Consider the following 21,087-nt stretch of genomic DNA (forward strand, 5'->3'; position numbering starts at 1 on the left):
AACCAACTGTACCAGAGTTCAAGTACAGGGGTCAAAAAAGGCTGTGATAAGAGAGAGCCTCCAAACTCTGCTCCTGGGTAATGAACATGTCTTGTGACACTTGCACAGCCCCTGCTGACTGATAAACAGGGCAGCGTCTTGCCCTCCTGGCCTACAGAAGGGGTCACCACACGGAGGGCTCGGAGTTGCTCTGGGGAATGCAGATCTGAGAAGGCTTCAGCAGAGTTCTGTGTTATATAATCATCATTTCTGCTCTCAGACAGAGCTCTCAGACAGCAGCTCCCTGGCTCTCCTCACGTGAGAGTCACAGTGCCCCGTGTGCGGCTCTGCTCCCGCAGCTCCCGGCTCAGGAACCGTCTGCCTTGATCCTGAGTGGTTGTGTCAACGCTCCTGCCAAAAATAACCCCTCCTGATGAATGACATGGATGCTCCACAGGCATACAGGCATCTTTTTATAGCAACCCTTTGATTTCAGATACCAAATGTGTGTTATTTTTGGCACAGAGGCTTGGAGGAACTTTCATGATCTTTAGCTTACATGACTGCTTCTGCACACAGCTCAGGTGCTGTCAGAGCTCTTGTGGCTCTCCTGGAAGATAGGGAATATATTTATCCTTCTGGATGTTTGTATTCACTAGAGGAACAGCTGACCTAGAAAATGGACACTGTACTACCACACAAGGTTTTCCAAATTGTTGCTGGGATGTTAAGGACTTGTCACTTCAAGAAGTCCTCAGATGTCTGATGGTTTGATAGTTAATGTAACTGAAAAGAATAATTTTGTATTAACTAGAAGTGAAATGTAACCATGGGATGACTGATGTCAGAGTCACAGAGTATTCTGAGTTGGAAGGGACCCACAAAGAATTTCCTCATTTAATGACCAAGAGGATATATGTGTATATATGTTAGTAAGAGAACATGGTACTAAAGGCAGATGCCAAATTCACCCTTCTGGCAAGTTCACTATTTATTCATAGTGCAGATCAAACAGGTCCTTATCCAAAAAGATATTTTTAAAACAGAATTTACCTCTAGTACAACTCCTCCAGTCCTAAACAGCACTAGAATCTCCTGTGTAGGCAGAGCTCTTGCTATGTTACATCAGTTCAGTACATCTGGGTAACAGAATAGCACCATTTTGGCAGCACCACCTGGTTTAGTCATTGCTATCAACATTCTGGGGAATTATATCTCTGATATTTACTATTATAGTCAGAGCCAAATCTCAAGGAAATGTGTATTGCTACTGAATGTTCTGTAGCTTGAGAAATGCTTGCCAGATTAGACCTAGTTTTCCAAAGTACAGACAGAATCTGGAATGGAATTTAATTTTCCCATCCTTATAAATCCTAATATCACTGGTAAGGCTTTTCAAACAAAGATTATAATTTTTGTGACAGCTGTGTCATTAGCTGACTAAATGATAGTCCACACTGGCAAATCCACATTTACCTGGGAAATCATAATACCAGGAGACAGGAACAAGCAGACACTCTGGAAGGACAACTTTAAGGGAGAGAAGAGGCTGTGTAAGGTGCCACATCTGGAATACTGTGCCCACTTTTGGGTGTCCCAAGTGCTGCAGATGGAGGAGGGTGAGGGAATGGGGATTGTTTAGCCTGGAGAAGAGAATGGGAATTTAAGTGTTGTCTTCTGCCTCCTAAAGGTGGGGCTTAGAGAGAAGGCATCCCTGTTCTCAGAGGGATGTCACAGGAGCACAGAGATCTGTAGTCACAAGTTGCAACAAGGGAAAGGCTTAAGAAAAACAGTCTTTATAACACTAAACCAATCTTTATAATGTGTGTGGTTAAGAAAAGTAACAGATTAACTGAGACCTTTGAAGACCTCCAAGGGTAGAGGCCGTGGATTCAGCTGGCAAGGACCCACAGCACCCTGGAGAGTTAAGGGAGTCATTTGTGATTGGAAGCTGTTGAATGCCCAACCTGATGACTTCCAACAAAGACTTGAAATTGGGGTAGGAATTATTAGTTTTATGAGGTCTCAATTCAGTTCTGTGAGACTGAGGGTTTGCTTTCCCCTTGCCCTCAGACTCAGCAGCTCCACTTCTGGTTACTGGGGGGGTTTGCTGTCCCTTGGCACCTGCAGTTCACACAGTCCTTGCACCTGGCACCACACACAGAACAGAGAGCAGTCTCTATACATTATTCAGGACAGACAAATAGTGGGCAGGTAAAAAAATGCAGTATAAACAAATCCATGGCTCATCATCAGAAAAACTGGAACAGGTCCCCAGCTCCCAATTTAAAACTTTTTTTCCCTGAAGTTTCTTGCTCATGTTACCTTTCAATATGACTTTACAGCCAATCCAGGTAACAAATGTACAAGGTGGGGGGAAAAAAATCAGTGTTATGGACACTTTACCAATATCTGAAATAATTTTCAAAGTTAATTTACAAGAAGTCTGTGAATAAGATCTTGCTTCTTTCGTAAATAAATATGGTCCTAAATACCAGTGCATTAAGGCTGCTTAAGGCTGAAAGTAGGACAATTCCAACTTGTCCTATTTAACAGGGTATACTCAAGGTATTCTTCAAGACCACTGAATGAAGTTCATTTCACAATTACTTTGAAAGGATTGAAAATCTGACCAGATTAGATTCAAAGCCTGGGCAGCAATTGAACACAAAGCTGAACACAAAGCTTCATATACCTCCCCATTTCAGCTCTTGGCTGAGGTTAAAATCCACTGGTCATTCAGGAAAAACTCAGTCCTTTAGCCTTTCTCCCCTAGGGCATGCTAATGAATTTATTGATGGGTGTTAACTCACCTAGGAAATCGTTCTCTCCCTCTGGACATAATCTCCCTCTCCTTTAGCATTTGACCATTTCAAATGCTGCAAGAAAGGCTTCAACCTCCACTAGAAAGCTTTTCATGTAAAGACTAAAATGAGCAAAAGAAAACAAAAGGTTTGGAAGGTTACTCTGCTTTTTAGTTAAGGTAAGTGGGAAAAAATTGACTTTAATTTCTAAAAGCTGATATACGGTGTATATGCATATATCTGTATATCCCTATGCTTTAGCAGAATTCTTTGCCTTTTTCAGGTCTCCACAGCCCAGACTGGCTCCAGGGAACAGCCCATAGAAGACCATGTAACTTGTTGTGCTGTATCTGCCAGAACTGCTTTATTTGGGAAAACAACAGAAAACAGGATGAACCAAAATTCGTAGAGAGTCATAACTTACACTGTCAAATGGAGCACAGGCATCAGAAAAATATATTGTAATACAATGAGCTGGTTTGGGTAGGAGAAAGTTCCCTTCCTTTACCTCAGAAATTCAGCAGTGATTTTTAATTCTGACATTTGTCAGAGAACATACTAAAATACTGCTAAGAACCAAAACTTAAGAGATGCAGTCATTATCAGAGAGGAGCTGCATTGTCATACACTAGCTTTCTCTTTATTAATGTTATAAAATCAGAAGGTTAGAAAATCAAAATGGAAGAAACCTGTTTTGTGAACTTTTCTGGGGCAGGGTGTCTTTACCGAGGAGACATAAGGCTTGTTTACAGCATGGCCAGCAAGCCAGGGCAAGGAAATACCACTTATTATCTATTTTACACAACCTCCTGTGTGCAAACACCTCCGAAAGACAAGCAGCCCACATGCACAGGGAAGCTCTGAGCTGATGGGTCAAACCTCCTTCAGCAGGCTGGGCCCAGAAGCAGGTGAAGCAGTCACAGCAACACAGCCTGGACAGAGAAACTTTGCACCCTGAGAGCCACTGGGTGCCTTTGGACCCAAAGCTGTGCCCTCCTCAGAGCCACAGCCCTGCTCTACACTGCGTGTGTTGCTCAGAGGATGGCACTGCATCCCACTGCACAGCACAGAGAGCTCCTGCAAACCAGCCAGCACACAATTCACAGCACTCGTGCACTAATTCACTGGATAAACAACCTCTGGTTCAGACCACTGCTCATCTTACCACCGACTGCTCATCTTACACACTCCCTTCAAAGTCTGATACATTATAAATACCCCAGCACATTACACTTGTGTGACTCCAATGGAACCAGAATTTATCCAGACTGATGTCCAAACAACAGGTCAAAACCTTGATTCTTTTCTTTTTCTGCTGGCTTGGTTGTCTGTTTTTATCTGGAAACACTATTTATATATCTTATTTTATGATTACATTACTCAGAGCAATGAGCAATAAGCATTCGTGGAGCAATGCACACAACCTACAGTTGACAGCAGATTGGCAAGCAGAGGGAAATAATTGGGAATTCTCTTCATTTCAGCATGAAATAATGCCAAAAAAAGGTGAAGACCATTATGCAAGCTACAGACAACTCATAATTAATGTCTGAAATACTCCTGTAATTTAGCCTTTAGAGGGCAAGAATCAAAACAAAGTTATCAATTAAAGATCAAAAAGCAATGCCAGACTGCTGTTTTTACATTTAAGTGTTATCAGTTTATTTCCAAGATTTTTGAAAATACTTGGTGTCAGATGTGAGTACCATTGTTTGAGTAGATCCCACGCAAATTGTGAGATGTTCAGGGAGGCTTTTGTCATCCCCAGTTTGATGTGCTGGGGAAAGGAAGACTCTGCTAAAGTCACATCCAGCATTGAGACAAATGCTCCCCAGTGCCAGCATTTACACCTGATGGAGGCAGACATTGGTGTCAGCAGCCTTTGGAGGTGAGAGGCACATTGTGCTCACTGGGTGGGTCACCAGAACTGAGTAATTCTATTTGTCTGTGCCATGTGCCCCAGCTCTCAGACAGAGCTGAGTTCCACGCTGACAGAAATGTGTCTTCACCTTTTCTCAGCTCCCAGAGGAAGAACCCTCCTTTTCCAGAAACACACACAAATAGATTGGTTTATACCCAGCAAGGTTTGCCAGCTCTACAGCAGCAGCAAAGCAAGGTCTTCTCTTACAGCACCATGTTGCTGTGGTGTAACATAAAGGCATATTTATGAAGAATCACAGCCAGAATTTACCTGCAAAAGAACAAGCATTCCAATTACTTGTACACATGGAAATGGGGAATTAAAGAGGCTGATCCACCAGAGACAGTGTTGGGACTGGAGGTTCCAGCAGGTCTCAGCAGATGTGAATGCAGTGTAAGTTGGCAAATTTCTAAACACACAGGATAAGGATTTGAGTCACAGGAAATGACATAGTTTGAAGTATTTCCATAGTTAGAACTATAAAAGCCTAAAGAATCCGCACTAAAAAGTAGATACACTGGAAACACATTCTTGGTACAAGGTTAAGGGGTTAAGGCTCCTTCCTTGTTTTCCCTTGCTGGAAATCAAGAGCAGTCCTGGAGGTGAAGCCCTGTCTACTCACAGCAAAGGGTGCAAAACCTGAACAACTTACCTTTCCTTGAAGACAAGCATCTCTGAACACCTGAACACAACTCCTCTGCTCCCCTTACCCCCAGATTTAACAGCAGATTTACTGCCCCTTTTCTGAGAGCTGGGATATTTTTCCTGCAGAGCAGGCAGTTCCCAGCCTTTCAAACAACCTGCCTTGCCCACGACAATGAGCTGGGAGGCAAAGGAACCTGTTTGCTTCCTGAAGCAAAAATCCAGAAGGATACCTTTGTTCCTTTGATTAACACAGAGAGTTTAGACATTCTCCCCACAATTAACACAGGTCCTACTGGTATTTAGTTCAGCTCTTCCATTTCCACCATATACTTGGAAAAAAAATTGTAAAGACTTATGAGCCATCTTTTGCCTAAGTGGAAGTGTAAGAAAGAATACACTCCTGCTCCTTGTTGAGATGTAGGCTGCCAGCCTGTGAAATGCAGAACTGACACAAAAAGTTACCCAAAACAGAGAAATTACTTCGTTTAGATTGTAGTGAAATGAGGTACCTAGTTTGCTTTTATGTGCAGTCACACAACTAAAACAGTTGTTCTAGTTCTAGTTAGACCTGTTACTTGAGCGTTCTGGCCAAATTTTGAAAGCTAATTACATTGGAACAACTTCTACTTCTGCTCTTTGTCTATCCCAGTGCTTTGGCTCCAGCCTGACTGTTCTTGCAGGGGGGACACAGTGGCCCAAGGGGACACAGCTGAATGCTGCTTCTGTAACTTGTTTTTCACCACCTGAGCAAACAGCCCGTGTGTTTTCATACCTCCAGTCCCAACACTGCTGTCTCTGGTGGATCAGTCTCTAATTCCCCATTTCCACGTGTTCAAGTAACTGGAATGTCTGTTCTTTAGCAGGCAAATTCTGGCTGTGGTTATTCATAAACGTGCCCTTATATTGCAACACAACAATATGGTGCTGTAATATTAGACTTTGCTGGTGCTGTAGAGCTGGAAAATCTTGCTGTGCATAAAATGACTCTGGAACCAGAATCTCATTTGGACATAATCCATAAACCAGTTATCAGCCACCCTAAAGGCTGGTATGATAAGTGCTGTTTCATATTTTATGCTTTTGATGCTATTTGATGCTTTAAAAACTCTTTGGGAAGCCTGGTTAATGGTTTCGGCAGAGTACTGAAGCACTACTATTTTTATACTCAAGAGGAGATGATTTTAGAATATCCATAGTTAAAAAAAAAACCACAAACCACTTCAGTCTTCAAGGCAGTCTTAGTGTTTTTCAAAAATATGGGGAGAGTTCACTGTGAAATTAGCTTCAAAAAACAGACTGTAGCAGCCACAGAGTTTATTCAAGTCTCCCTCGCTCTGAGAGGGACAGGTGCTCTTCTGTAAAATGGCTTGGAGACCTGAGGAGGATTTCAGACATTTATGGTAGCACAGCATTTGTTTCTTCTCTTCAAAAGGTGAAGTCAGTGCAAAGATGGGTAACAGGAAATTCTCACTGAAATGGAAGCTTTCATTCCACTCAGTCAGCCTAGGTCTGATACCATCCAGTCATTTGCAGCTGCAATTTTGAAAACACATGCAAGAAAAACTATATGAAAGTTGCTCACTGACAGACAGATTGTCTGAATGGACAGAACTTTACCTGGTACTTTTGTGTGCAAAGAGTCCCAGAACATGGAAGTGCTCAGCCACAGCTACAGCAAAGGAAAATCCCAAGTGACAGGGATGCACAGCCATCAGCAAAAGAGTGTCAAAAATCGTGTCACTGCTGCTCTTCCCAGAGACACAGGCAAGTGAGCCCAAAGAGCAGCCACAGCTGATATCCCTCCATTCCCAGGAAAACAGAGGCAGCTCTGGCTGCCACACAAGAGCCCTCACCAGCACCTGAGTCCATATTTGTGTCCTTGGCTGAGATCATGGCCCTGTTCTTCTGGCAATGCCAAAGCACCCAGTGCTCAGGCAGAACAAGCAGTTACTTGACAGCTGTGTATTAACACGAGTTCATATACACCCAGCTGTGCTTTTAACTCAAAACATGCCTCTTATGTTCCATTTGTTCCTTTTCCCTCTTTTTTATGGACAACTGTTGCCTTGAAACTCAGTTTGGAGTTAAATATAACAAGACAAAACCTGTCATAGAATCAGTGCTTAAAATCTTTTTAACACTTGGTCAAAGGCAGGATTAATACATCCTATCACTTGCCATTTCCAATGCCTTGTAAAAGATAAAATTCTCTCATTAATCCCGTTGTGCTCCCTCTGAGGAGGTGAAACACCAGACAGAAGAACACAGAAATAAAGCAGCTGATCAGTGGTATCTGATACTGGAGTATCAGAGCAAGGCTATGAGAGCATCTGAAAAAGTACAAATTTAAACCAGGGATCTTCACATCCTCTATCTCCCACCCAGACACAAACAAAAAAGCAGTTCTTTTTGACCAGTCTAAAGTGTGGTAGAAAACAGTCATGTTTCATTCAAGGCTGCAGTTACTCTCTAATTTTGTCTTTAAACCATGCACAGTCCTCAAAGCCCCAGAGCAAATTGTGACAAAAGAGAGCATTTTTCTCCCAATTCAAAGAAATACAACTATATATATATATATACACATACTATATGTACTTTTATATATATATAAAAGATATATATATCTATCTTTTATTGTTGTATTTATTAAATATATCTGTTTAGCTATATAAATATACTTTTAGCTACCTTTAAAACCGATATTATATTTCTTCCCCACCCTCCTAATACTTCCATTTTGACATCAATTACTAGTTCAGATGACAATAATGAAAGATGAAACATCTCATACCAATCAGCTGTATTTCTATTAAACAATTCGTGCATAGAAAATTGTCGTAAAAGCAAATAAAGATAAAATTATGTAGGCTACATTTTCACAGTTATTGTTAAAGTAGTGGGAACTCTGCAAAGTTGGAAAATGCCATTTTTCAGTCAGACTCCAGTAAAAGGAAGAGAACACTGTGAAGAGCCTCAGTAGTATTTTGGATGTTCAGAAGCCTTCGTTCAGCTGGTTTCTGCCCACATAAATAGAGCTTTAGTTGGTCATATCTTCTGAACATAACTCAGGGAGTTTTGCTCCCAGTTTTGTGGGAGTTTTGCCTTCTCACTGAATGAACTCTTTCCTTACAAAACCTGAATGATAGTTATAGGAAAGAAATAAGTCCTGGAGAGTAAAAAGAAACACATGAAGTAGAAATAAAGTTGTCATCAGAACAGTAAAAAAACACATTATGAAAATCCAGTGTCCAAATTGATACGAGGATTCAATGCCAGAGGTGGAAACTTCAGGGAGAACCTGTCAAAGGTGACAGAAATAAAACTTCCACACCAACCACGATACCAGAGCCCGTCAGTCCTTACCTGATACAAGTGGATTTTCTCAGCCAGTTGAAGTTTTCCGTGTTCCAGAGGGAGATGTTGCACCAGTTACACTCAGTGTTACACAGGTTTTATATCTGAAAGGGGACGTCATAACCAACAGGTCCATCAAAGAATCATTTGGCTTAAGGACTGCTCCATTCTCTAGAAGTTTCTGGTTAGCATCTGTTTGAGCTTGACTCTATGGCTTTGGGACAGAAACAGGTCTTAAAGACAGTCTGAAACCTTCTCACAGATCTCCTTTTACTCACAAATACTCCAGTTTGAGCATCGTGTTTTCCCCCACTCCCCACACATTTTGCAGCTAAGGAGGAGCAGTGATTTCTGCAATCATTTCATAACAACAGGGAAAGCTTTGTGTCCCCATAGCCTGGGCAGATCTGTTCTCAGACTCTTACAGTGACATTGGCACAAACTCCATCAGCTCAGAACACCCAAAGCTGTGACAGGCTCTGAATAGGCATGTCCAGTAAGGGAGAACTAACACTTACTGCTACCAAAGACTGTCTGAAAGCTTAACAAAGTGTTTGGGGCTGAATTATTGGAATAATAAATGTTACATGTCAGATCTGCTTTCCTCCTTATTTTTTTTTAAATTATTATTATGAACGAAATTATCCCCAAATGAATGAGTTTCTTTAATCCTGAGATGCCAAAGAACACGCACAAGCTGGTGCTGGTCGTCAGCTCAGCTCTCCCAACTCCAGCTAAATCCCTGGAATTCCCAGGAAAATTAGGAAAATGTGCACTAACACTAAAAAACCCCAAACCCCAAATCATGCCACGACCACTAACACAAGTCAGCCTCTGGTTAGTGGGGTTAGTGAGGTTTGAAAAGGACAAGCTTTCAATAAGGAATGACCCAAAACTCAGCCCCTTTCCAATCCAGTTCTGGCACAGGGATCGAGTTTCTTCCCAAGCTAAAATGAAATTACTGTGGCCTGAAGGACTGATGGCCCTGTATTGTCAGGATTCCATCTCAGTTGGGCTGCTCAAGTCACAGACAGTGAAACTTTAAAAATTAACACCTTGGTTTTGTCTAAGCTGCTCCTGAATGAGCCATTTAACTTTAGAAAGTGCAGATGGAAGTTCTGAGTTGCCTTTACATAGAAAATTGAGGGTTTTCATCCCTTCCATGGCTGGGGGGGTAAATAATGGCAGTTTATTTCCCTGAAATATTTTGTTTATTACCTCCAAACATTCCAATTTTTACCCTGTGAAAATCCTGTGAAATGTGTGACTCTGAATGTTTCAGTTTAGTTAAACCAACAGAACATTATTGTACTTCTCATTTCAAAATGAAAATTAGAGTTCTATGTGCTGCTGAAAAGGCTGTGAGTGCTTTAAAACTTTGTTTTTAAAAGAAAAACTTTTTCAAAAATTAAAAATTACCACATTATATCACTTCAGATAGAGATTGCCCTAATGCTGTAACTTGGCACGTTGCAGGTTTTACAGACAAGTGATAAATCTCCCAAATAGACATCAATAATAGAAATAATTGCACAGTCTTTAAAAAGCAATCTGAACAATTATACTGCAATATAAAAGTCTATTTCCCCTCTAACCAGCAATGAATCAGATGCCCATTAGTGAATAAAGATCGTGAATCATCATCTTTAAAAGATTTAAGGCTATGAAATGTAACAGCTTCTTAAAATTGGCTCCTTGGCGTGCCTGGGAGATGGGTAAGGACCAGCTGGAGTTTGGGCTGACCTGGAGTTAAGCTGGGCTTTGCCACAGCCTGGCCCAGGTTTGACACGGGGCAGGATCCCACCCCTCCTGGGGCACGTTGGGAAAGGCCCCTGCTCTGCCCTGGGCCATAAAACCTCAGAGCCCTGCCCAAGGCAGAGGGGCTCCTGCAGCACCACAGTCCTGAGCAGCTGCTGATTTGATGGGGAACGATTCCCTCATCCGTCAGCATCCAATTAATGTGCTGTGAGTCAGAGGGGCACATCCTATATTGGCTGCTGGTGACTAATGAGGCAGGTCAGCACTGATAAATGGAGCTAATTAATGAAGTAATGGGGATTGGCAACTTTGATTAGAGGCAGCCACTCTCAGCATATATATATATATATATATATAAAACAGTCTGTATGTTTTAAGGATGTGTATTTAAGCTACTAAAATAAGAAGGCAAGATACACCATGAAGACTTTCCTATTAAATAACCCAAATTTATTTTTCTTACTAATGTTTTGTACTTTAGGATTATTTTACTTTCTTTCCTCACTCATTTTGCTGAGACTTGTCCTCATGTATCTGGTGTTTATGCCTCTCCAAAAAATTAGGCAATACATTATTTTTAGCCTCCTGCTTTCATAAGCATTGTATATGATGTAAATCAACACATCCTTTGCAAGAGGGAGCACAAGGTTTACAAATCCACAGAGACCAAAGGCAAAAGACAAGCATGCAAGGAATACTCCAGCAATTTTGAGAAGAGCATAGCAAATTTATTTTCCAGGTCACTGCATGATTTTCTATTACTTTGTTTTCCTTAATCACTCCTGGCTTACACTACCTCTAATGTAATTAAGATCACTAATTTAATCTAAAATTAAAATAGATTTTTAAAAGTCACTTTGAGCTTTAAACTTGGCTCCCACATGCACAGCAAGTCAGCTGAGTGTCAGTGTGGTGGGTTTGAACTGTGCAGGAGGTTTTTGTTACAGTCTCCAAATCCTCTGAGCTTCACAAACACTAAAAAATCTGCTTAGAAAGACTTCACACTTGCTTGTTTTTGAGAGGATGGTGGAGTTTTTTCATGGAGGTTTGGGTTATTTTTTTTAGTTTTTGGAGAAGGGACATAAAATTGTAACATGGCACAATTCAAAGGGGGATGCAGTGAACCTTAGCTTTCCTTCTTCTGACTTCTTAACACACTAGTTACTATTTTAATAACTCTAATTCTGCCTCAAAATGCTTAGTCAAATATATCTACACAGTTACATCAGAAATTTCCTGTTTTAGGGAAGTGAAAGACAGATTTCTAAAATAAGTGTCAAAAAACACGTGAGGAAAGACAGACATCCCTTTGAAGTTGTGTGTGTTAACAATAGAAACGACAAGCACAAGAAAAAAGGTAGGTGGGATTGATGCACTCATTCTTCTTGCCATTTGAATTGAGATAAAACAGAATAAGAATATGACTTCTTGATTCTTTATTTTTTCCCCCTGCTGGCTGTTCTTGCTTACTGGAAAATAAAAGGTCTTCTTAGTATTATCTATCAGTTATATGGAACCCCTTACAGGGATTTCAGGTAATCTCAGGTCCTTCCCATGTCCTTCCCATCACGTTTGTGTAAGTGAATCTACAAGAACTAAATCCAACAATCACCCTGATAGACCAATAGACATGGGAAAAAGTTGGGAAAATTAACCCCCTGTCTTGCCATCATCCCTGCTTCTGTTCTTAACACACTGCTGTGAGCACAGCAAAGTCTTCTTGATCTCCCAGACCCAAATGTTAGATGTTTTAAATTTTTAAAAAAACGTTTTGTAGCCAACAAAAAAATTTTTTGAAGCTAAAAGTATCTATTTAAATAGTCCTCTCCAAAGATTGAATTCTTGGTAGAAGTGGATTAATTTTGGAGTTCTGGATGTGAACAAGAAAAACACCTGATGTCAAAGACATTTCATTATTCCAGGACTTCCACAAGGCTGGTCTGTGCTGTGAGGCTGAGTGTGAGCTGTGCAGAGGCAGGACACTGCCAGGGCTCACAGCTTGTATTGCCTCAAAGATGGTCTGACCTCAGCAAACTTTCTCACATCACTGCTTCCCCTTTCTACCCTTTGTCCCTTTTTTTTTTTTTGCATTCACAATATATGTACTTTCTTGTATGTTGTGTATGAGGAAAGGCTGGGAGAGCTGGGATTGTGCAGCCTGGAGAAGAGAAGCTTTGGGGTGACCTGACTGTGGCCTTGCAGGGCCTGAAGGGGCCTGGAAGAAACATGGAGAGAGACTCTTGACAAGGGCTGGAGTGACAGGACAGGGGGAATGGCTTCCCACGGACAGAGGGCAGGGGTAGATGGGATATTGGGAAGAAATTCTTGTCTGTGAGGCTGGTGAAGACCTGGCCCAGGTTGCCCAGAGAAGCTGTGGCTGCCCCTGGATCCCTGGAAGTGTCCAAGGCCAGGTTGGACAGGGCTTGGAGCAACCTGGGCTAGTGGAAGGTGTCCCTGCCCATGGCAGGGGGTGGAAGGAGATGAGCTTTAAAGTCCCTTCCAACTCAGACTGTTCCCTGATCCTATGACAATGTAATCCTTAAATAGCAAATGTAGATATCCTAGAAAACTGGTCCCCACTCCTCCTCAGTCCCTTCCTGGGTCTCAGGATCGCAGGGGGTTCACCCTGCACTGTGTGCTTTGTTCCCCAGTAAGGAAAGAGGAGTAAAGACATTAGTTGGGGTATTATTTCATTATAATAAACTGATTTGGTTTGGCACTCTCACAGGTTTGAACCCTTCCTCCCACCCTGGGTTGCCGCAGGTTTTCCCCCCCCCACATCCGGGGAATTGGGACTTTGTTTTGTTTCTTCAGATTTTGTTAATAAAAAGCTGCTCTTTCCTACACTTCCACCTGAAATTTCTTAATTTCTAAGATGTAATCTCGTTAAACTAAGACAGGCACCAAGCTGTGTTTGAAACTTACTGGGAAGGGAAGAATTAGAGCAAAGCCTTCCTGCACATCCCAAGCCCAGGGTTCCAGTTCTGTGCCCACAGTTATCTGGGGTGTTCCCAGAGGACATATTTCTGGGCTGATGCAGTAAGTCTTTAGTCTTGCATGAGGCTGGAGACAGTTTAGAGGATTCATGCATTTTCCATTAGTAATCCTACTTGAGATAGTGAAATAGAGTCACATATCCATAAATTTACTTCACCACTTCAGCACCAGGTGTTGATAGAGGAGACATATCTGCCTCTTACGTATGAGGAAGACTGGCAGAGGTTAAGAAAACTTTAAATTTATGCAGGCCTCACCTGAAGATAGCTCAGAATTGCAGAAGATACCAGGAGTCATTTGTTTATCTCACTGTATACACTTCATTTCTTTTCCTTAATATTAACTACCCACATCTTTTCTCCTTTCTCTCCCTCCAATGTGTGCTGCCTTCGTTCTCTTTTTCCAGATGGTTTCTATCATCCTTCACAGTAATACAAAAATTGCCCATGTGTTGTTTAAAGGTTTAGGACCAATTAGGGAAGTCTTTGCTTTCATTTCATCAGCTCAAAATTTCTGTATATCTGATCACACTGTTCCAGCTGAGATCCTAACGAGCTAGAATTTCTCATTTTGGTGGCTCCTAAATTCTATTTATAGAACCTTTTCCAACAATGAATTCATCTGTTCAGAAAACAAGGTCTGACTGTGCTCAAAAATAACTTATAATGAGCCATGTCAGCAAATACTAGATAAAGGTAGTGCTGAAAGAGGGAAATGAATACTTCAAGCTCATTTATGATTTATGAGTTCAGGGTTGAAATGGAAGTGGCACATAATAATGAACAATGGAAATACCTCTTGTTTGGAGAGTGCACATGAATAGAACTTGGGGCTTGAATAGTTTATTAATAAGTTATTGATCCAACCTATTTCTGTACAAAAAAAAAAAAAGCAAAGTTCAAAAACTGGTCAGCAATAACCAAAAATATCCTCTCTCAGCCAATAGCTAAAATACTCCTATACAAATACGAAAATATAGATTTGTAACTATCAGAGCCACAGGGATCTCCCATCTAAAACCAAATTGTTTAGAATGGGCACTCCAGGGGGTCACACTTCCACTCCTCCCAAGTTTCCAAACAGAGGTCACTTGGCTCTGACCCAGTCCAGGATGTCGTGGCAGTGAAAACTCTTTTGAACTGAAGGGAGAGCACAACAGTGCATTTTCTACTCCAGGCCAGGGAACCAAAAATCCTGTGACTTTTTTTAGAGGGGGGCATTTACTTTGTTTCTACTCTGCTGGCAGGACAATCCCACTGAGCAGTGCAACACCTGCACCATTGACGTGTTTTGTTTTAATTCAACACCACCTTGAAAAATCAGAGCAGCCTTTGATATGCCCCTAAGGAACACACCAGAGACAGAGTCACACCTCTAAGTCCATGGGAAAACTCTTAAAGCAGCTAAATCTTCACCTAGTCAAGTACAGAAAACCTCCATAGATAAAAATCAAAGTTTAAATGGATGCACATTATACCTCTCCTTTTTCTTCACAGAGCATAAAAATCACATTGTCATATCACAAAAATGTGTTTAAACAGGAAGATCCTTGTGCTCCTGACTATCCAGGTACCAGCTTGCCTACAGTTCTGGCTCTTTTTTAGCTACACATATATATATTATATATATATATAATATATACTGCATAAATCAGTTGGTCTGGTGAGTAGTCCAACCTGTTTCAAATGTATTTAGTCATTTTGTTATATTTTTATCTAGATGTGTAGGCTCCTGCAACAACTGACAGTTTTTACAAAACATATTTGCAGAACACAACTTGATGAGAGCTGTTTGATTTCAGCTATTTGCTGGTTTTTAATAAAGAGGTACCACCTGGGCACTTTGAAATAAGAACATAAAATAAGAACAGGTTCACCTGTTGCTACATTTACTGGGTTGAATTCTTCCTCTTGCTCTAATTAACATCAGAACTTGCTAACTTCTTCAAAAATGGGTTAAAAAGTAATACAAAATTCTGACACTAAGCTGAAGAAAAAAGATCACTTACATCCATAACCGGAAAGTTTTTGAACTCTCTCAGCAACAGAAGTTTCCTGGGAGATTGTTTTCATCAGCAGGATGAATAAAAGATGAGTTGGCAGGTGAATCAGGTAGAAATATTTATTACTAGAATGACACTAGAATGCCTCTAAAAGCCTGCCTGGGGAAAAATAAAAAAAAAAAAGGAAAAGAAAAATGAAAAAGCCATTTCAGAATTAACTTGCACTCCAGAACAGGAAATGAAGATAACCAAGTACACTGACTTTTGGAAAACCACATAGAAATTGGAATCAAAATGAAATTGAAGCCCAAATTGAAGGCCCTTTTCCTTTCTGTAACATGGCCACAGAAGGGCAGCAACGTGTTCCTGTGGAACAACACATTGTTCCTGTGGTTTTACAGAGAGTTCTACACTTTCTTCCCTGTAATGTCACCAGAGAAACTCAGATTATTGACTGCTGCCATCTCTTCTACTGCAGCCAAAGACTTCAAAGACACAGGGCTTGCTATAAACAGTCATAATAAAAATAAATCAATAATGTTTCCAGCAGTGTAAGGATTTTACTGTTTGCTGTTATCATAGTTTACAAAATACAGCAATCATCTCTTATTCATCGACTGAGCTCTGCAAATGAAAGCTCTTAGGAAGGTTCCCCTGGGGGTTCACGGGGGATATCACAGCAAAGCAAACCCCTGGCAAACAGTAAGGCTCTGAATGCATGGCAAAATCAGAATTAGGGAGGGATGCACTGGTTTATTTGTTTTACATATGCCTGCAAACAGTAAGAGAAAACTATTGTGTTTTGTTAAAAATCAGGTGATGCAACATGAGCCCCAATGCTGAAGATTTTAATCACGGCCTAGTTTCTCTGAAAATCCAGCCAAATGACTAGATTTCACTTTTAATAGTGAGAGCACAGAAAAGTTCTGATTAGCAAGTACATCAGATGAGTTTGAGCTCAGAACCTGACCCGAGGCCGTGGGTGGAGCAAGTCCATGCAGGACCAGCTCTGTAACCCAGACACCACAGCTTTGCCCTGCCCCACTACAGCCCATCACCTTCATCCTTCAGTTGAGTCACCAGTATTTTATTTTATTTTATTTTTCATGGTAAGTGCTTGGAAACCGAGACTCAGGCTGAAGTTGGGATTATACAGAAGATAAAGTTGGTCTATGAAGAGGATCTGTGACAATAAAGAGGACAAGGTGATTACTCTACCCCCCAGCACTCCAGATTGGTGTTACTTGCTGTGCTTTACCACCTTGCTGTAGCAGCAGGTTTTCTGTGGGATTGTGGGATCACCCACCTTGGCACCTGCCTGACAGCACGTCCTGTCACACTCTAGAATTCCCTCACCTGCTGTGTGTGGAACAAAGTCACATCCCCCTTCCCATATTGCTCTAAAAATGCAACGTGGCCCCTTTTTCTTGAAGCACTTGCCCAGAACAATCACTAGAAAATGAAACACCATGGAATAATGGGAAGAGGAAGTGGGGGGTGTGGAAAAAGCAACAGCAAGAATACATAAGAGATGTAAGTTTTGATACACTGCAGTGCAGGTAACTATGTCCAAAAAAAAAAGACCTGCAGATTAAAGAAAGGAAAAAAAAAAGGGGGGGGGGAACCAAAAAACTCTACCACCAAACAGACCAAAGACTGATTTATTTCTTAAATCCTTGTCTTAGTAAAGAGTGCCATCTGACAATAAGGTTGAAGTGAGATCTCTGTGAACACCAGACCCAGTTTATCTCCCCCTCCTGCCAGCAGCAAGGTCCTCCAGGAGCATTCCAGTGTCATTTCCAGGCTGGAAGTTTGTCCAAATGAAAACACTGGAACCCAATCCATAGGGTGGCCATGGGGCAGCTGTGGCACCTACAGCCTGAGCTGCACAACAGCAGGAGCCAGACACTGAGGTTATGGCTGAGCAAAGATCTCCTCAGCTTTGGAAGCATCTTTTCTTCTTGTGCAACTGAAGACTCCTCAGAAAACACAGGGAGGTGCCTCCTGGTTCACTTGCATGTCCTTGTACCCAGCAGTGCCAGCACAAGGAGAGGGTTTTCCACAAAGCTTAACCACTTGGGCTACTTGGGCCACTGAAAGTTGCTTTTGAAAAAGAATTAATCAAACTCTTGCTCTGATTGCCCAGTTCATAAGCTGGAAGTACTAACGAATCACATGGAGTTTTTAAGATGTGTGTAGGTGATTGGAGGTGGGTTTTCTCCATTTTTCAACAGCACCTGAAACTTACGTTATGAACATGGGCATAAGAGTGAGAGAGGCTGCTCATACCACGGCAACCCTTTTGCAAAGCTCAGGTGACATCGTCTGGCCAAGCCCGGTCCTGCAGGTACAAAGTCAAAGATTATCCGGTAACGCGCTGAAACGGAAATTCTGTTTGTTGAGAAAAACGCCACACAGAGCTGTGGAGAATGAAGGAGTGATGTAAGAGCCACCTCGAAGCAGCAAAGTCTGAGTCAGAGAGGACAAAAGAGAAAAGAGCACATGAAAGGCTCCCCCGCGGGAGCGCAGAGCCCCCGAGCTCAGAGCAGGGGGCTGGTCTCTGAGGCACTGCCGGCAGGAAGAACTGTTTCCATAGGAAGAACTGTTTCCACAGGAAGAACTGTTTCCACAGGAAGAACTGTTTCTGCAGGCAGCACCTTTGGGCTGATTCGAGAGAAGTACAAAGTCAGCCTGAACTGATCAACCGACTCTAGAACAAGTTCCTGTAGGATTGGCTCCAGGATTCCAGCAGGGAGGCGTGAGCAGTGTGCTTTGTGACCCACTTACCTGCTGCCTGGAGCCCCAGGGCCCTTTCAAACATTGCACATGGACATTTCCCCTTCTGCCCTTGTTTTCAGTTCAAAAAGCTCACCAGAGGGAAGAACCGGACTGTTTTTCTCTTTCAGAAGAGTGCTCAGTTAAGTTTGCTTAACCCAAACAGAAACTATAATTATGCTCCCTTTCCACAATTCTTGGCTTCCAGTCATTATTCCTTCAAGTAAAGAGCTTCAGGCAAAACATCCTGAGAGTCTGAGAGCAGGGCTCAGAGAAGCCAAGCTCAAGCAGATGTCTCCCCCTTGTCAGCGTGGGTCATAAAGTCCCTGAGCATCTAACACAGAAATAAGACTCTTACCTGACTGACAGGTGGAGAGATCCAACAGGAACAGTTGGAATCAGTTTTTCAGGATAAATACAAAGATCTAGTAAAACATCAAGTGTTTTATTTGACAGTAACATTCCTTTGAAGGTTAATCTGTCACAGACACAAAGAAGGAAACATTTTTCTCTATGTCATACCATGTTTGTATCCCTGAGAGAAACACACCCCTTGGATTCTTACTTTTGTATTTCTACCGAAGCATTAAACCTGTGGTAGTGAAGAGCACACACCACCAGAGTGACCAACTGAAACCACAGCTCTGCCTTCAGTTCTCATTGCAACTACAGCTCTGAACAGAGAACCTCTGTTCAACAATAACAAAAAACTCTTCATCAAAGTTTAGACAAGTATCTTCTTTTGGAAGAAAAAAAATATCTGTCCCAAATAATTTTCTTTTCTCTTTACTATCCCCCCCACCAACCAGATATATACCTGTAATTAATGGAAATAAACTTAAGCCTCAAAAACTAAGTACATGAATACTTGCCTTGCTACTGTTTTCTTGTAATTTAAGGATTAAATGTTTCTGCAGATGTTGTATTTGTAGTGGGGTTTTGCAGTGTTTTAATACAATGACAACATTTTCAATGTTACAATGATGTTTTAGCTGCTGATGAACACATATGTACATGTCAGCCTATTGAAGTTACAATATCTTTCTGTAATTGTCAGATGAACTAAAGCACAATTTGGGTGTTTTGGCCAGTGAGCTCGTGCCCCTTCTGCTGACTGGATAATGTGGTGGAACCTCAGTAGCATCAAGATGAGGACATGCAGTAACTACTTTCATGTAGTAACAATTATTTCCATTGTGGGAAACCCGCAAAGCTACAAACACTCCAGCAAACTCACACCTACTCAAACTATTTACTTCTATCCCAGCTGGAACATTTGTGCTCTCTGAACTGGAATCTGGAGCATCATTTCCTAGGAACATTCAGCAGAAAGAACTCCACATTCCAGTACAGCAATCAAAACATTGTCTCCCTTCCATCCATTTAATAAAGATTAGTTTTAAGTGTGAAATTAATGTTTTTACTGACAAAAACAGTGATTCCCCTCACTAATTACAAAGAAGTTAAAAAAAGACACCTCCCCAATTCCTACTATGTTATGGAGAACTAAATACTTAAATATTTATAAGCACCATAATTTAAGATTTCTGGAGAAAAAAGTGATGAAGTTGTATTTCAACTCAAGGTTTAAGTTTTAGGGAAGAAAATAATATTTTTTTCTAGTATTTACACCAGTGCTTAACCTCAGATGTTTTACTTAAGAGTCGGAGACAGAATTTGTGTGACTGCTTTTAACTATTAATTCTCTGACTGCTGTGGAAATAAAGAACACAAACAGCAAGAACTGTCTAACCTAAACCAGACAGACTGCCTGCAAACATGTTTGTTCCAACACTTTTTCAATATTGCAGGACTTGCATCTGAATGTTCTTATCGAATCTTCACATCACTGTGCTTGCAGGTCAAGGCATTTCGTTCACTTAAGCATTGTTGATTCTCCAAGTCACAAAATACTACTTTTATTAATGCCTTTAATTACAGTTTGAGATGAAAATGCCTATGACCAGTTCAAACAAGCAGAATCCCAATTTTCCCCACCACAAATATAAGGTATACATATTACCGAGAATTTAGATTGACTTAAATCTAGAACTTCTTTTAAATAGATTTTATAGAAGTCAAAATCGAATTGCTGTCAATTCAGTTGATTTCAGGGTGCAGTATATTGTTGAACTCCTACAATTTCCCATGGCTGTAATGGATGAATTCATCAGGAAACGTTTCACTGTGTGGACACTGCCAGGGTTCAGTACAACCTTTAATGTCTGCAGGGACTTTGAAATCTGATTTTTTTTTTCTGAATAAATATGCCCACCTAGTACTGTAGAGAACTGAGACTGCAATGAATTGTAACAAAAGTGCCATAGCAATATCTCAGCACGTTGGGGCATGAAAGTTTATCAACTTACTCTGTTTCAGCAGCTCTTTAGAGCTGAAGATCCCTCAGGCTTGTTGAGAGAAACCCCCTCATTTTGGTCACCTCCCAGCTTTCAGAGATCATGAAATGAGGGAGGACAGTGTTTTCACCCTGTTCTTTCTGTAAGCATGTGAGTATAAATGATTCTAAGTGATGAGACAGATCCAGTTGCTCATCTCTTTTATTGGATGGAAAGCAGGTGCCACAGGGGTCAATTGAGGGGTGTCACCTCCAGCGGGGTGGTGACTTGGTGACAGTCACAGGGAGAGAAGAGAGTGGATTTCCAGGGTTCCATGGCAAGCTCTGTAATGTCCCAGTCCCAGGATGCTCATAACCCAAGAATGTCAGACTCTGAGGGTTCAGAGAACACTTACCTGGGTGCTGCCTTTGCCACGTGCAGGGGATCTCAGAGAGCCAGGCCTGAGGCAGCTGTGGGTTTGGAGAGAGCTCACGCACGTCTGGGCTTTTCACCCTT

This window comes from Lepidothrix coronata, unplaced genomic scaffold (assembly GCF_001604755.1).
Source record: "Lepidothrix coronata isolate B3197 unplaced genomic scaffold, Lepidothrix_coronata-1.0 Scaffold200, whole genome shotgun sequence".
Taxonomy (NCBI): Eukaryota; Metazoa; Chordata; class Aves; order Passeriformes; family Pipridae; genus Lepidothrix; species Lepidothrix coronata.